This window comes from Lepisosteus platostomus, chromosome 11, assembly GCF_059453375.1.
Source record: "Lepisosteus platostomus isolate fLepPlt1 chromosome 11, fLepPlt1.hap1, whole genome shotgun sequence".
Lineage (NCBI taxonomy): Eukaryota > Metazoa > Chordata > Actinopteri > Semionotiformes > Lepisosteidae > Lepisosteus > Lepisosteus platostomus.
The window spans coordinates 35,013-58,899 of NC_142621.1; the positions used below are offsets into that span (position 1 = coordinate 35,013).

Genomic DNA, 23,887 nt, shown 5'->3' on the forward strand with positions numbered 1-23,887 from the left:
TGACAGACATTTCAAAGTTGTATACCCAAACAAATAGTGGTGGACAATGCTTTAAGAAAATGCCTCGACACACAACGAAAGAGGTGCAGTAAGTTTGCATTTACTACAAAGAGAGCAGAAAGTCCCCCCCCACCTCCAAAAAAATAATTAGGTTCCACAGCAGTACAAAACCAAAAACATTAACCAGCTTCAGTACCAACAGCAGCAGCCTTGACTGGAGTTCCATAAGAGGGGAACGGTTTGATTTTTAACACTTAAAGTTGATTTCAGCCTTCCAGCTACAGCATGCTCTATACCATTAGGGAGATTACAGCTTGTACATATGCAGAACAAGCCATTGGTAAAACTAAGCTTAACATTCCCTAATCAAGTCATTCAAGTATTCTAAGAGGTGTAAAAATAGAAATAGTTTACTACCATAGTATCTTGTATGGTCACAGGTCAATACACAGGAGCCAGGGAAAAATATGCAGTATAAAACCAGTTTAAACAGGAGCACAAACAATGAAGTCCTCCAGCACAAGTAAGTTTCCATACTGCTCTCTCTCCCTTCTCACAAGAGAATACATACTACTTCAATCACCTAGAAACTCATACCTCCCCTTTCTGCACTAAACTTCTGACAGCATGGCTTTTAGTGCAGATAATGGGGAAAAATACAGCCTCACTGGGCTAAATCAGGAAGTCCACCTTACACTAGACTGGAGCATAGGTTTCCCCATTTTTTAATTTAATTCAGTTCAGAATTTCAGTCAATGTTAGATTTATTTACATGTGTGCACCCATGAAATAAATCTCACATACTGTGAATCTATTTTTCACTGGTACCCTTAGCAAAATAATTTAGCCAGATCTTTCCCTGTGCTTGCACAACACTTTCAGTATTGGACTTCCATTCCTAATTTACCACTTCATTTAAGTTAAAAAACAAAGAACCCCAGCAACTACAACTAAACAAAGGCTGTAAAATCAGGGACCCCTCCTGCCTGGAACAGTCAGTTATAGCTTAACCAGCCAGGTGGCTCAGGTGCTCCTAGAAACAGCCACCCCAAGGCTGGTGTGCAGAGTGGCAGTCAGAACAGAAAGCCACTCCTACCTTTGAAGGAGGATCAAGCAATGTCAAGCCCAGAGCTGCCCCACACACAGTCACCCCGGTCTCTACTCCTGGGTGGTAGAGAACTCACTGAGCAGCTCTGACAGGGTCCCCTAACAGCTGTTGTCTTGGTTTAGTAACTAAGAACTCCTCAAGCAGATCTTCACTGAAGAGAAAGCATCCTGTCTACAGTGTACCACATCTGCACATTCCTGGCAAATAAAGGTCATCCCTCTAGGAGCAAAGGCCTAGTCAACCCTTCCAACAGCAGAACCTGAAGTAGAGATTTAGATTTGATCCTCTTCACTTTGAAACAGTAAGAATTTTTACTCCCAGTACCAGTTTAGTACTATACATGTCAGTATATAGTACAGCACCCAGAAGATAAGAAAACCTACACCTCAAATTAAACCAACACTCAAACATGATAGAAAAATCACCAGAAGTCTTCCAAAACTAACACTAAGCCAATTCTTAAGGGTAAAAATAAATAAATAAAAAAAACAGGATACAAGAGTGAAACTCACCTCCTCCTAGACACTACCTTTACAACTGCTCAAGATCCATGGGCATCCAGAATATTCAAGGATTGCTTGCAGCACCTCTTCACCTTCCACTGTTAAAACCACAAGACTTCAATATGCACAGGTGGGCATCAACAGGTCACACAGTGGGTATCCTTTTAGCCAGCCAGTGAGCTTCCTCTGAACAATTCTCCAAGCGGTGTCTCCATACTGTGCATTGAGATGGCCAGGGATTGAGAAGCTCCGAGTACTGCAGTGTAGTTTAACTCACAGACAATCAGAACCACTGCTGAACAGCCTTATAAAAAGCTGGTCTGTGCAGTTTCCACACACCGTTCCAACAAAATCTCATCTGGAAACTCCACCAGCATCCTCTCCTCAAGTGAATGTGCTCATTGTCACCATCTGCCTCTCAGAACAGCACCTGAAGGAGACAAGGGCAGCAAAACACTGATGGCCACCCCACTGCCACAGAGAGGGGACCAGAACAAGTGCCATACAGACTTCTCCCAGCCTTAAGAGCTCACCCCGCACTGACCTGCATCTCCAGTTTTCTACAGTCCAGCAGAGACTGGAACATCAGCATGTTGGACAGAGAAGGGTCTTCCCTGATGTCCCAGTGAAACTGTCAAGTCAGGATATAAAGCCTTTCCTGTTGCCAGTTTGAGCTCTACGAAGAGATCACAGTATTTACCAACAAGAGTTTCATACACTAGAACAAAATGTATAAGTGTTGGGGAAAACTAAAAATTGTCTAAACCAAAAGCAAATAGAGACTTCACACTAATCTTAACTTCACTCCATACTCTCAAGTATTGACACTTCTTAAAGTTTTTAAAAACACATCTTTGCAAAAGCTTTACAATTCTTCAACAACTCCTGGTTAAAAAAAGCATAGCAAAATAATTTACCTTATATAATATGACATTAAAAACTAACAACCACCACTCTAATAACATAAAGCCTCTCTTTTACCTGCTGTAGTAAGAGACAAAGAGAGCCAGACACCCACCCTCCTGGGCTGCCTTGTTATAAGCCTCATGATGACCTCACGGCTGTAGCTAATTCACCAGGGGCCAATCCCAACGGCTCCTCAAAGGGCCACTACCAAACCCCCAACGCTCCTAATACAACACACACCTGCTTCCAACGACCAAACAAGCATTAGCCAGCTAACCTATTGATCTCTCATCCCAAAGCCAAATTAATTTCCAAATGACTACCAAGAACACTTGTTAAATAGCACCCTGCTCCTGTTATTCAATTAGTTGCAGTTTCTTAGTGATTAAACCACCTTTTTATCCCTTCAAATTTCACTCATAAATGGTGAAAAGTGACTTGAAGCCAAACTGCAAATTATTCAAGATCCTTAAAATGTCCTTAATATAATTTCAAATGTTCAAAGTGTATATATATATATCCACACTGTATATCACATATATAAACACAACATGTTTGGTTGTGTAACAAAACATAACTGCAACCTTGATATTAACTTAACATAAAATTTTATTTGGTCAAAACCATCACTAATCACACAGAAAAAAAACACAAGAAAAAATAACACTCCTACACTCCTGAGGAAAAAAAAACATTAATTAAAAAAGTTAATTTATTTGACAAATGAACATGGTGGGAGTACAATAAGTAATGGTTGGGCTCTTAAATTTCACATTTATATCTGCAGATGACTAGAAACTCATCTCTCCTACATATGTGTGTGTTTACAAGGCTGTTTTTTTATTCAGTTCAGTTTATTTGTTATATACACAAGTACAATTAAATCCTTATTCACATGTATGGTCCTATAAAAAGACATTAAGGAACACCCCTTTTAACTGTGGGTTAAACCTGTTTCACAGCCACTACGACTGTCACCTGTGGATGCTTTGCTCCTCTGTTTTTGCTACATTCCAAGGGGGAGGTGCCAGCCCTGCTCAGGGTATAAAACAGATTACTCCCTTTGCTCCTGTTTCCATTCAGTGGTTCAGAACAGGGGTGAGTACAGGCTGCTCTGTGGGGTAGAATATGTTCTTGAGATTTGCTTTAAGTTTACAGGGCTGAACTAGTTGGCTTTTCACTTTCCCGGGTTAAAGGGGACTACCACTCCTGGACTGGAGCAGCAAGTGTTTGTATTGTTGCTAAATACTGATTTAAATGACTTTTTACAAGGTTGTTTAATCAAACACTTGATTATGACCATTTAGTTTGCATTCCTATAATAGTATAATCATTATATTTCATAGGTAAAATATAACTAGTATACTTTTCTTGATTACCTGGTAGAAAGCAGCTGAGCTGCATGAAGCCATCTCTGGTGGACTATTGATACTGTAGGTGGGTACCTGCATCAGCATGCGCAGTCTGCAAAGGAACAAGTAATATGCGTATTCCATGCTGAAAAGAGAAGAAAGAAAACACATTTCAACTGTGAAGCCTTCTTTTTGTTTCCAATTGATTTTGGCTTTTTTTTTTGCTTGGAAAACTGGTTTTACTCAGGTTTCTTGTGGAGGTGCCAGCCCAGCTTAAGGTGTAAAAAGTCACTGCTCCTGTGTTCATTCAGCATTTATAAAGTGGTGACATCTGGCTGTTTTTGGGACAAGCCTCTTTGTCAAGTGCTGTTTTTCTCTAGTTGACTTTTTTAATGAGTGGGGGCTCTTAGATTCGTTCACTTGGCTGGTTCTAGTAAACTGACTGGAGTGCCTGTTCCTGATGGAAAGGTCAGGATACTGTGAGCTGGGTAGGTACACTGTAGCAGTGTCCATTTTCCTTCATGTGGAATCCTTCTGTTAAGCTATGACACTTTCCACCTGCCCACCAAAGTGAGGGTTTCCCAGTTTATTGAAAATAACTTTTCCTGAATCTTGGGAAACAATTCCAGTGGCTCTTAACTCTAGAGAAGTGGTTCCCAATCCTGTTCCTGTTGACCTTGTTTCAGCTCAGCCCTTAGTTACACAATCAAACCCTTCATTGACTTTGGTTTGTTCCCTGCTCTTACTCATGTTGGAGATTTAAAGTAATATATTGTAAGTTAAATAAAGTCCCAAAGGTGTGCAGGTCACCAAGACTTGGAACTACTGCTATAGAGCATAGATACCCCGTCTTGGCCCGACAAACTTACTCTTCAGGTTTTCCATGTTTTTTTAAAGAATTGGCACCTAATGAGCAGTGTTAACCAGAGCTGCTGTCCTTGTCCTTCATTTCCCAGCTGGAATGAACCAGGGTTTGGGAAGGAGGACCCGTGGACCCCTGTGAAGTGTGATCCTGAGAACAGGAGGTGCTGTACTCCTGCCATTGTGGGAGTCCCAAACAGTGCTTAGCCACATCACGGAGGCAGACGCCTTGGGTTCTTTCAATAAAGGGCTGGGTAATATGCTTATGCGATTACACAAAAGCTATATAACCAAAATAACTTATTTGTAATTTTCCTTAATTGAACAACCATAAAATACAGATATAGGTGTACCTCTACCCTTGAGAAGGATAGACTATGGCTTTGACTACTAAACTTCAAATGGCCTATCAATAGTATCCCTTTTCCTTACCTCATGTACAGCATCAAACCCTGGGAGGTGGTTCATCTTCAGTGCTTCTGTCATTTTTGCAAAACGTGATGCAGAGCTTTCTTCCTGGTGCACACTGTTCTTTAGTAACACTTGCATCTCGTGTAGAGCATGGAAAAGGTGAGTAAATGTACTAGTTTCCCTGAATCACAGATTCAACTGCACAGGTTATAACTGTGTAATACTGTTTACAACACATACTAGTTTATGCCAAGTTTTGAACTATAATGGCATTTTAAGTGATTGATTCATCAATGGTGTAGTTTTTTAACCTGTTACTATTGTCTTTTTTTCCATAGGCAAGTGTACTATTCTAGGTTTATAAAAGTTATAAATTTTACCATCTTACTTGAGTGCAACATGTAACACTGCAAGTGTTAATCCAAGGGCTCAGTACTGCAATTAAACCGAGGGGGAAGTGGAGGTGAACGCTGGACACATTCCTACTGGAATAGTGCTCTATAGGCAATATTAAAATTATCTTCCGGTTGTAAGGCTCAGCAGTGGAAACCAATCTTGTTCACTTTGCAATTAACTCTCTTGTTCCTTTACAACCAAAAAACGTGGACAGCTTCCTCCTCAAGCACTTACTAGTTTAAAACATGATTTTTTAGCTGCTGTGGTACTAGTAATACATACCTACTACCTGCAACTACAACCAGCATGTGGTGGCAGTGCCAGATGAGATTAAGTGTCAAGTAGAAGTTCACACCCATGTCTTTCCAGGATATAATCTGGAGTTTAACTGCCTGCCTATGCTGAAACAAGCCATCAGTCCTTTAAAATGGTAACTATCATTGGTTAAATGTTTGTTTTGTTTATATAGTTAACTGACTGTTTTAGAAATGAAGCTTTTCCATTGCCTTTCCAGTCTGACCTTAGCAGAATCTCACTACTCTTTACAAAATCCACAAGGTGGCCAAGATCAATATTGTCTTCTGGATCTGTAGCAGCTTCACATGTGCACCTCAATGAAGGCTGACATCAGTAAGGAGGAATTGAGACCCAGTTTAATTACTGCAGTTTAATTTAGATCTCCTGTACCTATTGGGTGGAAGAAAAGTGATTTTTTTTGTGGAAGTGATTTCAAAAGCTAGGGCAAAGCCCACAGAGCTCAACCAATCGTTGACAATGTGGCAACTGCTTTACCTCAAATGTTTGTCTTCAGAGTACAAAAAAAGAATGAGAAAGCAGTTGGGGGAAAAAATACTCAACTCCACTTACATATTAAAATGTACCTTCTTCCACTGTTCTCTTTTGCCCAGTCCCACACAACCTTCCTTAAAATACAGGAGAAATGGTTTTGCTCAGAATGTTCATGACTAGACTAACCTATCAAGTTTAAGTTGTTTTCTGATAGTGGTAGGTTTTGCACCATGAAATTTGAAAATGCTAGATGTAAGTAGGTTACCTTTTTTCAGAGAGAAGTAATGTATTTATACATATTGTGAATTTTAAACATACAATTAAAGAGTGTGTTTGCATTAAAGCTTAATTAAAAATATTATGTGCGATAGCTTATGTAAAAAGCAAACAAAATATACAAAAGTGGATGACTGTAAAAATTAAGGTACAACAGAGTTCCTCACGTATTCAACCCTGGGTTCAATTTTAACTTGGCAATATCACTCTACACTGCATCTCCTGTTCCAGTTTGCTCTTTCTCCAGGCCTTCACTCTGCACTACAGCTCCCAGTTCCAAACCTGCACTCCAGTCTGCACTGTGGTTCCTGGCCTTCGCCCTGGAGCTCTGGCCTATTTTCTGCTGGTTCTCTTGCCTGAGTTTCCAATCTACGTTGGGAGGCAGCCTTCATCCTCTAGGACCCCAGGGCTCCTCTAGTGCAGGCACATTTCATTCTTACGTCAATGTAAACCATCCAATGAAATTAGCAGGTCTCAACCAACAGACTCACAAGTAAACCAGAATGAACAGTGGAAGAAGAGTATTGAGTGAGCTATCATGATCCTCACTGCCTACTCAACCATAAGACAAATCTCTTAATGAGCACTAGGACTGGCTAAAGAAATTACTGTTGTTAATAAGGTCCAAATTATAATTGCTAGACTTGGACTATGCAGAAACTGATTTAAAAAAATTGAAGTGATTCTCCAAAATTTGAGGTTCCAGAGGCTTCACTTCTGCTCAAAGTGACTGGGGTGAGACTTTACTGAGAACCCTCGGCAGTAGCTGTGGTTTTAGAGCAAAGCCATGAAAATACAGCTGGATGCTTCATTCACACATCCTGCTATACCATGGTAAAACCAGAAGGCATTAGCTCATGCTTAAGGATCTATAACTAGTAAGATGACAGAATATTGTAGGACATTTTTGCCTTGTTGTTTGGAGGTAATGCAGTAAAATTCCTGTGAAATCTGTAACAAACACTCCCAGTTTATCTGGTGTTTATCCACCCCTCAACTCTTCCTTCTCCTCAGCCTTGATCCCCTAGACATGTTTAAAACCAATAAACATGCTACCACTGTAGGTGGTACTCAGTCTTAAGGTGTGTTATACAAGGTTACAAGAACAATATGTTTACAAGTCCAATTGAATTATCAAGAGTGTGAAAGTTAGATAAGAGTTTTAACTGCAGTTTTGTCTTTAAACTTGAAGGTATCATCTCTGGAACAGAAGGTACTATGCTCACTGACCTCCTGGGACCATCAGGACTACACACCAGTGGGAAAGCATTTTGGCACAAACAGGCATTCAAAGGGTCTGAAAAAAGGCATCATAGTATTTCCAAGAGTAACTTGGATAATCACCATCATGGCCTGCCTGCACCACCCAAAAAGACAATTTTTCCTGTTCAAACAAGTTTGCCTACTTGTGCCACTGTAAAATCCTGGGAAGGTTATTCCGAAAGGAGCAGCTCTCCCCCTGTACTGTTCTACTTAGTTCTGCAGGACTGAGGCTACAAATCAGCACAATAAAAACTAAGTCAAGACCTGGCTGTGCCTTCTTGTTTCATTAAAGATGGACACAAGTAGGCAGGTTTCACATGCAAAAGAGCACAACCAATGAACAAGGTTCTGGACTTTAAATCATGCACTATGTACAACCAGAATTAGTCCTGAAGTGTGTAGAAGAACAATAAAAAAATAAATATGACACTGAGGACAGTAATGGAACAGCACAATCGTGTTCCTCAGGAGAACCTCAGATGGCTTTAGATAGATAGATACTTTATTGATCCCGTGAGGGAAATTGCAGTGCAACAGCAGCTTAACACAGACAACACAGCCACAGTGTAACGAATTACATAATAATAGTACAATACATACAATACAATACAAGAGTTACTCTCAGTCCGGACACAGAAAGAACAAACTAGAACAGAACAGTACACAGAAAAATCGTATCACACATATGAATATAAATATAGATGTAATGCACAGGTCCCTGGCATATATTGCACAAAAAACCATTGTAAACGGGGAAAAAGAAAGAGAACAGATCACTGTCAATGTTGCCTCTGCCCAGACGCAAGGTGGATGTGTTGTACAGTCTTATGGCAGAAGGCAAGAACGACCTCCTGTAGCGCTCCCTGTTGCACCGTGGATGAATCAGTCTATTGCTGAACGTGCTCTTCATTTCTGCAAGCCTGTCATAGAGGGGATGGGAGAAGTTGTCCATGATGGCCTCTAGTTTGGACATCATTCTCCTCTCAGCCACTACCTCCAAGGGGTCCAGGTCAGACCCAATGACAGAGCTTGCTCTTCTGATGAGCTTGTTCAGCCTTTTAGAATCCACTGCTCTAATCCCAGAGCCCCAGCACACCACTGCGTAGAAAATGGCACTCGCTACCACCGACTGATAGAACATATGTAGCATCTTACTACACATAATTCAGAAATGTATGTACTTGAAAAATAATTGGTACTGTTTCATCACCAACTTACAAATCCTTTTTGCAATCAATTTCAGTGCGTCTCTTATACCAGCCACACGAGACAATGAATCACTAAGTGGATGTTAAAGTTTAATTTATCCCATATTCCTTCTTCCTTATATTTTTCCACTTTTTGCACAAATTCAGGTAATTATCTTTTCTTGAATTTCCTGGAAACTAGTTAAAGAGATCAAAAGCTCTTGGGATCCTAAGAGGTGACCACTGCATTTAAACTTGAAAGTTTTTAATACCATAAACCGATATTGCACTAACCGGGAGCATTTCCAAATCCTACATGAAAAACAGACAGCTCTCCTCTTTCCAACACAAGCACAAGTCTGTTACAGATGGCTGCATTAGACTGTTTCCCACACATCAAATGCACTCTGTGCAGAAAATTAAATTGCTTAAGTTGATGATGTACAGAAATAGACACTGTGTACAGTACATCTTTCCAGACCCTATTCTGCTGTTCAGCCAGATCCTTCTCCCAGATAAACTCAATCGCATGACATGCTGATGTTCCAGAGATCCTGTTAATTCAATATAGTTGACAGGCTACATGTGTATAAGTTTTAAGTACACCTGTGAGCTTCTCCTCGATTCTGACGCTTTTAAAGTGTGAAGAGTGTTTTAAGAGCTGCACTGTGAGCTGCAAATCAGTTTTTGTTTGATTACATTTTTCATCAAATACACTCTGCTGAAAATTAAATTGCAGACGCTTATGATGAGCAGAAATAGACACTTTGTAATTCAACATAGTTAACGGGCTACATGTTTATAAGTTTTCAAGATCCCCGTAAGCTTCTCCTCAATTCTAACAATTAGGTGAAGAGTATTTTTACAAACTAAAGTCCAGCTCATAGTTAGTCTTGAAAAAAATCTAGGAGCGTTACTTGGAGACTAAACAATTATATGAATATTTGTGGATGTAATAAATTAAGATCTCTGTTGCAAGATGACAATATCCTTGCTGTTACAGTATATTGGAATTCCTCATTTGTAAAATGGGTTGATTGGAAAAGCAAATGTGGATGCTGCCGAATAAATATTGTATAACTAATAAGGTTAAGGAGGTTTCATACAAAATAATTAATCATACTTACCCAGTTGAGACCCTTGTTGTCCAGCGATTTAAAATTGAGATAAGTGATAAATGTGTTTTATTGTGACATTAGTAACTTTTCTATATTTATTTTGGTTATGTCCCATGGTAAAACCTTTCTGGACTAAGTTGCAAATTATATTAAAAAATAGACCAATATTTATATTTGCTTTGAAGAAATAGATGGCATGTTCAATCTCAGCCCCATCGAAAACGATACAAAAATATCGTTTGTAACTTTATTAGAATGGCACATTATCATGTACACAAAATGAAATAGTCTGGGAAAAATCCTATGTTTGAGCATTTTAATATGGATGTAAAGGAGAATCTGCAGACTGTTTCAAATTGTAAAAATATGAAAGCGGTGCAGACTTCAATTTGTTTCACCTTTTTATAATTTGTATTTATTTTATAATATGTACCCCTGTGATGCTTTTGTCTTGAAATGTTATCTGTACTCTTGTTTGTATTGTGTTCGATAATGCTTACATATTTTTTAAAATGAACTATTAATAAATAAAATTTAAGAACTAAAAACTATTAAACTTACATTCTGTTAACGGTATTTTCAATTTAAAAAGTTTTGAAGGTGAAATTTTGCTTAATGGCCACAAGGTGGCGCCATTGCACTATTTCTGTAAGAATCAAAATGTATTTTTCCAGTTTAATTCCACGGATCGGCCAACAGAGGGGGCACTTCTCCTACTGCTTCTATTGAATTCATTATAATTGCTTTCACTTATATCGCGCTTTTCTTTACGGGAAGATGTGATGAATTATGGAAAATGAAGCCTGTGCACTGTGGATTTGAAAACTATTTTAAGTTTCATGATGGATGAATTATGAGAAAATGTTACATTGTCTGGTGGTATTTGCAATATTCTCAAAATATACAACAGAGCGACATTTTAATCTCACACAACAAATATTAGAAGATCCTTCTTTTATACCTAAAAGCTTTCAGATGTTGAACAATTAAAATATTGCTTGCAGGAATCCAATTACTGTTATGAACTTTTTACAAGCTAATTGATTTAATTTTAATCTTGTGATATTATGCATAATGGTAATGTACCATTGTTGTATTTTATTATTGTCATGTATGTTTTATGTTTAAGGTTTTGATGAAAACAACAAATTAGCTTCAGGACACTAAAGATGAATTAAATTATAAAGTAGATAATTAAATCATAGTATTGCAACCATATTTACTGGCAACCACACTGTCTAATTTTGGTGCTGCTCTTAATCTTGTCAGTTGGGTTGCTGATTTCCTTACAGACAGAACTCAGGGCCTAAGAGTCAACCATACTTCGTCTCAAGCTGCATTCTTGCACAAATGCTTCCCGAGGATCTATATTATCTTCCTTTCTCTTTGTTCAGTATACAATTTGTACGTTATTACCAGTCAAGTAAGACACATTTGCAGACAACTGTTATTAGTTTCTTGCAGGCAGATGTGTAGGGTCATGGGCCAACTAGAGAAGATTTTGCCACCTGGTGCAAACAAAACTACTCCAAGTAAGTTCACTGTCAGCTCAGCTCAGCTCTGGGCATCAGTGTGGTGGACTGTGCTGTAAGAGTGCCTTCACTGTCAGGCCCCACTCGGATCAAGAGAACACAGCAGCACAGGGACACACTGACACAGCCCAGCCAGCTGCATGACCTGCACCAGGCGTAGATGGACTCCAAACAGCCACGAATGCCAAAGAGCCCTAAAGACAAACTTCAAACAAAATAAACTACATTTCAAAACTCAAAGAAGGCTCCACAGCCAAAACATTGTTTTCTTTCGTCTCTTTATAGCAGGGAATAAACCCATTACTTGATCCCTTACATTTCAAAACGCTCTGTATCAAACCAACAAATCGTTCATAAATTTAAACCATGTTTTTGAGAAACTAGCCTTAAAATCAAAATGACTACATTCATATGAAACACACTCAGAAACAATATCAAATGGTTTGATACAGAGTGCAGAAACAACTGAAGAGAACTACCAGAACTAAAACAACACCACACCACTCTGAACTGCGCCTCAGATACTGTGAGATGGTTGGACACTACATGCACACCCTAAAGAAGATAAGCACATACACAAACAGACAACTCTCAGACCATGAAAGAACTGTGGCCAAGACACAGTCAACAACACCTGACCCAACTGCAGCTCAGACCTGCAGCAAAGCCTGCTCAAACTCCTCAACCTTGTCCTGACGGCCGGCTGTTTCCCTGAGTCCGGGAATCAAGGACTGATCACGCCTGTCTGTAAGAATGGAGACAGACTCGACCCCAACAGGTACCGAGGCTTCAGTGTGAACAGTAATCTGGGGAAGGAACTCTGTCGTATCTTGAATATCTGATAACTGGCCCTCCTTACTGAGCACAATGTCCTGCATTAGAGTCCGACTGGCTTCCTACCAAACCGCCACACATCCCATAACATTCACAACTGGGCTCTGATGGCCCATCTGGACCCAGAACAGCAGAGCCTGGCACCGCTGGAGCAGCACTGTCACACCTGGGCACTGCCAGCCCATCTGGACCCAGAACAGCAGAGCCTGGCACTGCCACACCTGGGCACTGCCAGCCCATCTGGACCCAGAACAGCAGAGCCTGGCACTGCTGGAGCAGGACTGTCACACCTGGGCACTGCCAGTCAATCTGGACCCAGAACAGCAGAGCCTGGCACTACTGGAGCAGGACTGTCACACCTGGGCACTGCCAGCCCATCTGGACCCAGAACAGCCTGGCACTGCTGGAGCAGGACTGTCAGACCTGGACACTGATAGCCCTTCTGCGTGAGACCAGAGTCATTGGTTCCCAGAACAGATCCAGATCTCAGGAAAACAGTTACAACTTCACAGTGAACAACAACACTTTGAAACACATACTTCTAACAGACAATCAGTTCATCTGGGAGTTTTCCTGGCAGTGAAGTCACTGAAGGAGAAGGCACACAGGGCTTTCCATGGCAGTAAAAAGAGGCTCTACAACATCAGTCCCCCAAATACAATTGGCTCTGAATATTCAAAAGTGCAATCGAACCCTTTACCCTATACTGCAGTGAAGTGTGGGATCCCCTCAGTGAGCAAGATTACACTAAATGGGACAAACAGCCTGTAGATACTCCATCCAAAAGAGTAAAAACATCCTCCAAACTGGAATGCTACAGAATCCTAAACAGACGATCCACAAAATAAACACTAGCTGGATATTTGACCAGGCTAAGAAACAGCAAAGAGATACAGACCCTGTCAAGTACAGGTTCAGAGACACAATCAGGCCAGAGCAACTGGCTGACAAAGACCCGAATGTCCAGAGAGGACAGGCTGTGCTCCCATTGCCGAAAGAAAAAAAGGAAAGAGAGATACACTTTCTGCCGCACGGTGAGAAATATTCTGGAACAAGACGAACATTATTCACCAATAAAACAGATCATATCGCAAACCTGTCAGAATCAGAACAATGTCGAGTCCTGCTGGGAGAGAAATAATACAGTGTGTGATCTCCTGTCCCAGCCTGAGGAACAGTGAGCCTGTCTCTCAATAATAATAATAATACAGTGTGTGATCTCCTGTCCCCAGCCTGAGGAACAGACAGTGAGCCTGTCTCTCAATAATAATAATACAGTGTGTGATCTCCTGTCCCCAGCCTGAGGAACAGTGAGCCTGTCTCTCAATAATAATAATAATCCAATGTGTGATCTCCTGTCCCAGCCTGAGGAACAGTGAGCCTGTCTCTCAATAATAATAATAATACAGTGTGTGATCTCCTGTCCCAGCCTGAGGAACAGACAGTGAGCCTGTCTCTCAATAATAATAATACAGTGTGTGATCTCCTGTCCCAGCCTGAGGAACAGACAGTGAGCCTGTCTCTCAATAATAATAATACAGTGTGTGATCTCCTGTCTCAGCCTGAGGAACAGACAGTGAGCCTGTCTCTCAATAATAATAATAATACAGTGTGTGATCTCCTGTCCCAGCCTGAGGAACAGACAGTGAGCCTGTCTCTCAATAATAATAATACAGTGTGTGATCTCCTGTCCCAGCCTGAGGAACAGACAGTGAGCCTGTCTCTCAATAATAATAATACAGTGTGTGATCTCCTGTCCCAGCCTGAGGAACAGACAGTGAGCCTGTCTCTCAATAATAATAATACAGTGTGTGATCTCCTGTCCCAGCCTAAGGAACAGTGAGCCTGTCTCTCACTAATAATAATACAGTGTGTGATCTCCTGTCCCAGCCTGAGGAACAGACAGTGAGCCTGTCTCTCACTAATAATAATACAGTGTGTGATCTCCTGTCCCAGCCTGAGGAACAGACAGTGAGCCTGTCTCTCAATAATAATAATAATAATAATAATAATAATAATAATAATAATAATAATAATAATACAGTGTGTGATCTCCTGTCCCAGCCTGAGGAACAGACAGTGAGCCTGTCTCTCAATAATAATAATCCAGTGTGTGATCTACTGTCCCAGCCTGAGGAACAGAGAGTGAGCCCGTCTCTCAATAATAATACAGTGTGTGATCTCCTGTCCCAGCCTGAGGAACAGTGAGTCTGTCTCTCAATAATAATAATACAGTGTGTGATCTCAACAGATGACTCTTGGGCATGTGCCTGTGTGTTGTTAGTTTGTGTGCTTTTCTATATATTGCCTGCTGCCGTGAAACACATCCACCTCGGGGATAATGAAGACTCCCTCTCTCAAGAAAACACAACGCATCTGAAAATGACTTTTCTACAAATGTTTTCACTCCTCTGGTGTCAAAGTACGGCATCTGCAGGAAGGGGCGACTTGTCCATCCATCGTCCAGCAGGCCCACTCTACAGCACATTAGACAGATGCCTGTGAAATCAGCACCTTCAGGCTGCTTTACAAATATATTATGTAATACAATGCGTATTTTTACGGTCACGTTAACTTGCACTGTTAGTGTGTGTTGTGAGTTCTGGTGTGAATGAAACATGGCTGCTGTGATCAAATAACATTCAGAGAAACTCCAGCTCTCAGTGTTTAAGAATATTAAACCTTTACTGACCACAGTGGTGTTGAAAGCGAAGCTCCACTAATGTCTGTCAGGAGCTCCTCAGAGCCTCAGCTGCAGAGACCGGCCTGGAGACGCCCATCCTTCTCACTTGAAACCTGACAGGTGATGAACAGGAAAGGTTTTTACTCGTGTGTCGGGACACCTGGAGTGACGGACTGGTTGGCATTGCAGCCCTGGCTTTCTCCTCAACTGGGATACGATCAGGTGGGGATTTTGTTTTCCTGGGGGTTTAAGTGGTGCACCTTGACTTGCAAATTCGTTTTTACTTTATGACAGTTTTTTTTAGTTGTTTTAAAGAACTTACTGTTTTGATTAGATGCATCAGAGATTGTGACTCTGCTTTTAGCTTCCCATTCCTTCCAAACAAAGGGTCTTCTGTTGTAGAGAACAGCACAGCATATCCAAAGCGAAGCGGGAGGGGACTGCAGTCCAGAGAAACCTTTAATTTTACAAAGAATGGAGGCAATTTCACACCTCTGGTTGTGCCAGAGGGTCCTCAGTGGAAGAGATACCAGGGTCCCCAGCACTGCTGTCACCTCTTCTGTACTCCTCCTATGCTAACAACTGTGTATCTACTGCTGTGAAAGGAATCAAGTCTGCAGATGATCCCACCGGAATAAAAAAAAAATCTGTAGAGGAAGGAGGTCACTGTTTTAATCAACTCCAAACAGACAGCACCCCAGGAACAATACCCATGAGAACAGGGGCAGAATATGCAGACACCATACAGACAGCACCCCAGGAAACCAAACCCATGAGAACAGGGGCAGAGCATGCAGACTCCACACAGACAGCACCCCAGGACACCAGACCCATGAGAACAGGGGCAGAGCATGCAGACTGCACACAGACAGCACCCCAGGAACCAGACCCATGAGAACACAGGCAGAGCATGCAGACTCCACACAGACAGCACCCCAGCACACCAGTCCCATGCGAACAGGGGCAGAGCATGCAGACTCCACACAGACAGCACCCCAGGACACCAGACCCATGATAACAGGGGCAGAGCATGCAGATTTCACACAGACAGCACCCCAGGAAACCAGACCAATGAGAACAGGGGCAGAGCATGCAGACTCCACCCCAGGAAACCAGACCCATGAGAACAGGGGGCAGAGCATGCAGACTCCACACAGACAGCACCCCAGGAAACTGAACCCATGAGAACAGGGGCAGAGAAAGCAGACTCCACACAGACAGCACCCCAGGAACAGGACCCATGAGAAAAGGAGCAGAGCATACAGACTCCACACACACAGCACCCCAGGAAACCAGACCCATGAGAACAGGGGCAGAGCATGCAGACTCCACACAGACAGCACCCCAGGACACCAGACCCATGATTACAGGGGCAGAGCATGCAGACTCCACACAGACAGCACCCCAGGACACCAGACCCATGATTACAGGGGCAGAGCATGCAAACTCCACACAGACAGTACCCCAGGAAACTGAACCCATGAGAACAGGGGCATAGCATGCAGACTCCAAACAGACAGCACCCCAGGACACCAGACCCATGATTACGGGGCAAAGCATGCAGACGCCACACAGACAGCACCCCAGAAAACCAGACCAATGAGAACAGGGGCAGAGCATGTAGACTCCACACAGACAGTACCCCGGGACACCAGACCCATGAGAACAGGGGCAGAGCATGCAGACTCCACACAGACAGCACCCCAGGAGACCAGACCCCTGAGAACAGGGGCAGAGCATGCAGACTCCACACAGACAGCACCCCAGGAAACCAGACCAATGAGAACAGGGGCAGAGCATGCAGAATCCACCCCAGGAAACCAGACCCATGAGAACAGGGGGTAGAGCATGCAGACTCCACACAGACAGCACCCCAGGAAACTGAACCCATGAGAACAGGGGCAGAGCAGGCAGACTCCACACAGACAGCACCCCAGGAAACCAGACCCATGACAACGGGGCAGAGCATGCAGACTCCACACAGACAGCACCCCAGGAACAGGACCCATGAGAACAGGGGCAGAGCATGCAGACTCCACACAGACAGCACCCCAGGAAACCAGACCCATGAGAACAGGAGCAGCGCATGCAGACTCCACACAGACAGCACCCCAGGAAACCAGACCCATGATTACAGGGGCAGAGCATGCAGACTCCACACAGACAGTACCCCAGGACACCAGACCCATGATTACAGGGGCAGAGCATGCAGCCTCCACACAGACAGCACCCCAGGACACCAGACCCATGATTACAGGGGCAGAGCATGCAGATTCCACACAGACAGTATCCCAGGAAACTGAACCCATGAGAACAGGGGAAGAGCATGCAGACTCCACACAGACAGCACCCCAGGAAACCAGACCCATGACAACGAGGCAGAGCATGCAGACTCCACACAGACAGCACCCCAGGAAACCAGACCCATGAGAACAGGGACAGAGCATGCAGACTCCACACAGACAGCACCCCATGAACATGACCCATGAGAACACAGGCAGAGCATGCAGACTCCACACAGACAGCGCCCCATGAACAGGAACCTTGAGAACACAGGCAGATTATGCAAACTCCACACAGACAGCACCCCAGGAAACTGAACCCATGAGAACAGGGGCAGAGCATGCAGACTCCACACAGACAGCACCCCAGGACACCAGACCCATGAGAACAGGGGCAGAGTATGCAGACTCCACACAGACAACACCACAGGAACTAAATCCAGGCTCCCAGCGCTGCCACCCACTGCGCCGCCGTCTCTCACCTTTTCACCTCCACCTGCAGATCATGACGCGACCGGAGACCGGAGACTCCTCACTCCTGCAGTAACACACCCCAGCAGGAGGAGGCGCCGACGGACTCGCTCATGGTGCAGTGATGTGCGGTGAGCGGTGTGAGGCTGGTGTCCAGCGCTGATGTGTCCCTGATAGTCCTGTCCCACAGCCTGCGAGTCACCGTTTCTTCCACAAAATACTCCAGCCAGCGCTTTTTAGACTAAAGTTTCTTAAGTTTCTGTTTTTCTCGCAGATTAGATTAAAAAAGCCGCCTGTTGACCTGCTGGAGGTCAGACCCGCCCCGGCAACAACTACTGCAGCTCCGTTGCCCCGGCAACCACGTTTTATTTAACAAAGTAAAATAAACACCGGAGAAAAGTTTGCAAACAAGACAAGAGAGCTCAGAAACCCACAGACACGACGGCAGTGGGTTTTGTTTCTGTGTCGAGTGGATAAACCAGGCAGGACGAGCGCTGCAAACACACTAGAGTACACATAACACAATCAGGGGTACACAAGACTCCTGCTTTTTACACAAACAGGTTCAACAGGTCAATAAAGAGCAGGTCGGCACAGCTGTCATGATGTCTCATTTACAAAGAGTCTGAAGATTTTCTCGTCTCTTCCCAGAGCAGCTTCACTCCGGAGAGCAAGGAACAGCTCCTGCCGAGTCCGTCTTGTAAGACAGACATAGAAATCCGCGACACGGTAAATACACTGACATTGTATAATTAATTCTGATGCTCAATCAAATCTGCGGAACACGTGCGGAGCGCAGTCCAGAGCACTATAAAGACTACATTTCCCACAAGCCCTGTGGCGACTTCCTTTTGACGTAATCGATTCGCGTCTTTTTATTTTTAATTATAACAACAATACATGCCATAAAAACAAGAATACATATAACACAGAGTATAGTCAGGGGTACATACGATAATACATGTACATGTTATGGAAAAAGATTAAACAAGTAATCTTGTTTAATAGTAAACAAAAGCAGATGAGGTCCGTACATGTTTCAAATTGTCTGTACAGACGCATTTACATCCGTTTTAAAGTGTTTAAACATGGGTCTCCTCTCACAGCATTTCGTTAATTATTATGAAGTATCATATTTTTTTTAAATACAAACGATATTTTCATATTACTTTCAATAGGTTTAAAATGTAGTATTATTTAACTTCTTTAAAAGTAATGTCAATATTAGTTTCCTTCTTTACGTTATCTTTCAGAGTTGCTGTCACAAACGTCACAGTTATCATCTGTATTGATTTTCAATCTCTGCACAACGAGGATCTGTACAGAGGCGCTATTGGACTCGCCGCCATAGACTCGTGTATCTCTGTCGCCGCCCAGTGGACATTTCTCGAAAGTGCAGTTCTTTTTAACTTTTTATGGTAGCAATAAAAATAGATACAATACAAACAAGAGTATATTTATAGCACATCAATAATACCATCAGGGGTACATAGTATAATATATTTACACATCTGAAAAAAAGATTAAACCAGGTTAATAAAGATAAGGGCTGATATAGTCTGTAAATACACTTTTACATCTATTTAAAATGTTCTAACGAAGCTGCCTGAGGAAAGAACTTACTGTTTTGATTACATGAATCAGAGATTGTGACTCTGCCTTTACCTTCCCATTCCTTCCAAACAATTTCAATTTCACACCTCTGGTTGTGCCAGAGGGTCCTCAGTGGAAGAGATACCAGGGTCCCCAGCACTGCTGTCACCTCTTCTGTACTCCTCCTATGCTAACAGCTGTGTATCTACTGCTGACTCCGTGAAAGGAATCAAGACTCCAGATGATCCCACCCAAATAAAAAAAAAATTCTGGAGTGGAAGGAGGTCTCTGCTTTAGTCGGCTGGTGCCGTGAAAACAACCTCTAACTCTATATAACTCCAACTGCCTGTGTCTCAGGAAGCCCTGGTCCGTTTGTAATGGAAAACCATTGAGAGCACTAGAATGACTGATTTCCATCTTCACTCTAGGTCCCTGTGCTGAACAGCACATTACTGTATTCTGCATATGATATGTCTGTTATTTACACCTTTTCTTTCTCACTTTGTCTCTCTGTCCGTTTGGATCAGGTATTTGGAGAGCACCACCACACCAGCCAAACTACCCAAACAGTTGCTTAGGCACTCAAGTGGACTTGATCAAATTAAACTTTCCAACCTAAACAGGAAAATGACAGTTTAAATGGATTCTGCTGCCTTATTAATCATATTTCTCTTCTAAATTCTTTTAAAATAAAAACAAATATTTCTGACATGATACACACAAATAGCTATTTTTATACTTTCTGGTTATATTTCAATCTTATAAATGAAGCATTTCTTTCCTGCGGTTTGAGGTTGTTAAAGAGAAAGACCCCATACTATCACAACCCCCTTTACAGGCTGGTGAAAGAGGTGAAATGAGGTAGCGGAGGTGTAATTGAGTCGGACAGCAAACTGTCACCTGCTGCTTGCCAGGACAGGAATCTTACAAAGGTCCACTCCTCCCAGGAGGGTCACAGTAACAATGATGATGAGTAACACGAATGATTACAGTTCAGGGCCCCAGCACTGCCACCCACTAAAATAAACATGACACACAAGAGAACCCACAAGACAGTCATGGAAATCCATGACACGATAAACACGCTGAAATGGTACAATATAATTAATTCTGATGTTCAATCAAATCACCGAAACACGTGGGCAGTGCGGGCCAGAGAACTACAGAAACTACATTACCCATACGCCCTGTGGGCGACTTCCTTCTGACGTCATCGACTCGCGCCTTTTGACTGTTATTTTAATTTTGGGTTTATTGTATTTATTTTGTATTTTGTATCCATGTACAATACATTCATTCATTCATTCATTACTCTTGTTTGCAATGCAATGTATTCTTTGCATTCTTTGCTGTTGAAAATGCTTAAATATATTTAAAATTAAAATAACGTATTAATACGAACATTACTAACGGTATTTTAATTAAAAAAAACTTTCGGTGAAATTTTGCTGAATGACCACCAAGCGGCGCCATTGGCACATTATTGTAAGACTAATCATTTCTAAGAAATTTTCCAGTTTAATTCCACGGACCGGCCATCAGAGGGGCACTTTACTCGTCCTGCTGCTTCTGTTGAATTAATAATTGCTTAAATTATTGTCTGGTTAAATTGTCTGGTGGTAAGTATTTGTAATATAGGATTGCTCATGTCTGATCTGGAACACGAGATGGAAGTTTAACATGTGTGATTCACTGAGGTGGAGGGGTGGGAAATGACTGAAAGAAGTCTTGCCATGCTGTATTACTAATAGTAGTAGCATTGTATTGTATTGTCATATTGTCATATTAACACAAATCCTCAGACTCACTAACATCTCCAATAGAACGACAATCTCACACATCAAATATTAGAGGACCCTTCCTTTATACCTAAAAGCTTTCAGTTGTTGGACAATGAAAAGAGTGCTTGCAGGAATCTAATTACTGTTGTTATAAACTCATTACAAGCTAATTGTCTCATTTCTTTTTTTTCTTTCTTCTCTTTTCAGCAGTAAATAAACCCATTACTTGATCCCTTACATTTCAAAACGCTCTGTATCAAACCAACAAATCGTTCATAAATTTAAACCATGTTTTTGAGAAACTAGCCTTAAAATCAAAATGACTACATTCATATGAAACACACTCAGAAACAATATCAAATGGTTTGATACAGAGTGCAGAAACAACTGAAGAGAACTACCAGAACTAAAACAACACCACACCACTCTGAGCTGCGCCTCAGATACTGTGAGATGGTTAGACACTACATGCACACCCTAAAGAAGATAGGCACATACACAAACAGACAACTCTCAGACCACAAAAGGCCTGTAGCCAAGACACAGTCAACAACGCTTGACCCAACTGGAGCTCAGACCTGCAGCAAAGCCTGCTCAAACTCCTCAACCTCGTCCTGACGGCCGGCTGTTTCCCTGAGGCCTGGAATCAAGGACTGATCACGCCCGTCTGTAAGAATGGAGACAGACTCGACCCCAACAGGTACCGGGGCTTCAGTCTTGAATATCTGATAACCGGCCCTCCTTACTGAGCACAATGTCCTGCATTAGAGTCAGACTGGCTTCCTACCAAACCGCCACACATCCCATCACATTCACACCTGGGCTCTGATGGCCCATCTGGACCCAGAACAGCAGAGCCTGGCACTGCTGGAGCAGCACTGTCAGACCCGGGCACTGCCAGCCCATCTGGACCCAGAACAGCAGAGCCTGGCACTACTGGAGCAGCACTGTCAGACCTGGTCACTGCCAGCCCATCTGGACCCAGAACAGCAGAGCCTGGCACTGCTGGAGCAGGACTGTCACATCTGGGCACTGCCAGCCAAACTGGACCCAGAACAGCAGAGCCTGGCACTGCTGGGGCAGTACTGTCACACCTGGGCACTGCCAGCCCATCTGGACCCAGAACAGCAGAGCCTGGCACTGCTGGAGCAGGACTGTCAGACCTGGGCACTGCCAGTCAATCTGGACCCAGAACAGCAGAGCCTGGCACTGCCAGCCCATCTGGACCCAGAACAGCAGAGCCTGGCACTGCTGGAGCAGGACTGTCACACCTGGGCACTGCCAGTCAATCTGGACAAGACCAGAGTTATGGTTTTCCAGGAGAAAGCCAGACCTCAGGGAAACGGGTACAAATTCACACTGAACAACAACACATTGGAGCACACATCCAGCTACACATATCTCGGTCTCACCATCAGCTCTTCTGGGAGTTTTGACCTGGCAGTGAAGGCACTGAGGGAGAAGGCACTCAGGGCTTTCTACGCAATAAGAAGGAGGCTCTTCAATGTCAACCCACCAACAAGAATTTGGCTCCAAATATCTGAAAGTGTAATCCAACCCATTGCCCTATACGGCAGTGAAGTGTGGGGTCCCCTCACAGACCAGGAGTACACTCTGTAGAAACTCCTCCTTGCGCAGAGAAAAACAGCTAACAGCGAGTGCAGGGCTGAATTAGGCCAGTACCCACTATTGGTAAACATACAGAACAGAGTAATCAAACACTTGTTACACCTGAGAAACAGAGGCCACAATTCATACCACCACTAGGCCCTGCTGATCCCAGAGTACAGCTGGTCTTGACACCAGTCAGTCTCAGGACAGCACAGCTGCAGCAACACCAATCACAATCATCCAAATGCGGAGGGGACTGCAGTCCAGAGAAACCCAGCATTTGACAAGGACTGGAGGCCATTTCGCACCACAACTGTAGAACAGGATTCTTTCTGCACACCCAGTACTGGGGGCTGTGTCGGAGGCTCCTCACCAGAAGAGACTTGCATTCCTGTTGGCTCCTCTCGTTCTGTGATGATTTTAGACGTCGAATCGGGCAGGAGGCAGGCGCTCTTCGGGAGCTCTCGTCCCGTGCTATAACTCGGACCACGTGTTGGCACAATTGCTTCCTACATCGAAACAGAAACTTCAAACAACAAACCCCAACAAGAAATCTGTGCACACTTGGACTCCTGCTGCAGCTGAGGAGCTGTCACGCACACACCTCCTGTGTGGGTAGTGTTGGCCGTAGGACGTGTTGTTCACAGAGAGAAAAAATACACCATAGCAAGTCAGCACTCAAACAAACCAAAAGGCCAGTTTTATTGAAGTTGACGCAGCTGGCCACACAAACACTCACTGCGTCTCTTCACCAGGTATCAGAAACAAAATAAAGGAACAATCATTTTATCATATCCACTCGCACCTTGCTCTCATTTCCAGACTCCTAACTTACCACTCCCAACAAACCCCAGTGCTCGCAACACCCTTTAAATAGGATTTGGCCCGTACCACTATGGATACAATAGGTGTAAAACAGAAAATTCACAA

The 23,887-nt window shown here is 43.0% G+C and overlaps 2 long non-coding RNA genes across 8 annotated transcripts in view; one reads left to right on the forward strand and one right to left on the reverse strand.

The window, feature by feature from the left end:
• Nucleotides 1–23,887, reverse strand: part of LOC148651668 (uncharacterized) — a 32,238-nt gene that overhangs the window by 3,922 nt on the left and 4,429 nt on the right. The window contains exons 1-6 of one of the 3 annotated variants that reach the window (XR_015925118.1): nucleotides 17,984–19,982; nucleotides 15,542–15,676; nucleotides 15,229–15,332; nucleotides 3,897–4,014; nucleotides 2,156–2,287; nucleotides 1,621–2,041 (exon numbers count right to left, since the gene is read on the reverse strand). This is a non-coding gene — a long non-coding RNA (uncharacterized LOC148651668). Of the gene's footprint in view, nucleotides 1–1,620; nucleotides 2,042–2,155; nucleotides 2,288–3,896; nucleotides 4,015–15,228; nucleotides 15,333–15,541; nucleotides 15,677–17,983; nucleotides 19,983–23,887 lie in introns of those variants that run through there. The other 2 variants (XR_015925116.1, XR_015925117.1) reach the window with 2 other exon arrangements.
• LOC148651669 (uncharacterized) lies at nucleotides 3,527–7,900 on the forward strand. 5 transcript variants are annotated; one of them, XR_015925110.1, is made up of 5 exons: nucleotides 3,527–3,615; nucleotides 4,826–4,984; nucleotides 5,174–5,300; nucleotides 5,907–5,967; nucleotides 7,795–7,900. It is a non-coding gene; the product is annotated as an uncharacterized LOC148651669 (long non-coding RNA). The 5 variants fall into 5 exon arrangements; XR_015925113.1 differs by lacking the exon at nucleotides 7,795–7,900 and adding an exon at nucleotides 6,834–7,220; XR_015925114.1 differs by lacking the exon at nucleotides 7,795–7,900 and adding an exon at nucleotides 6,850–7,220.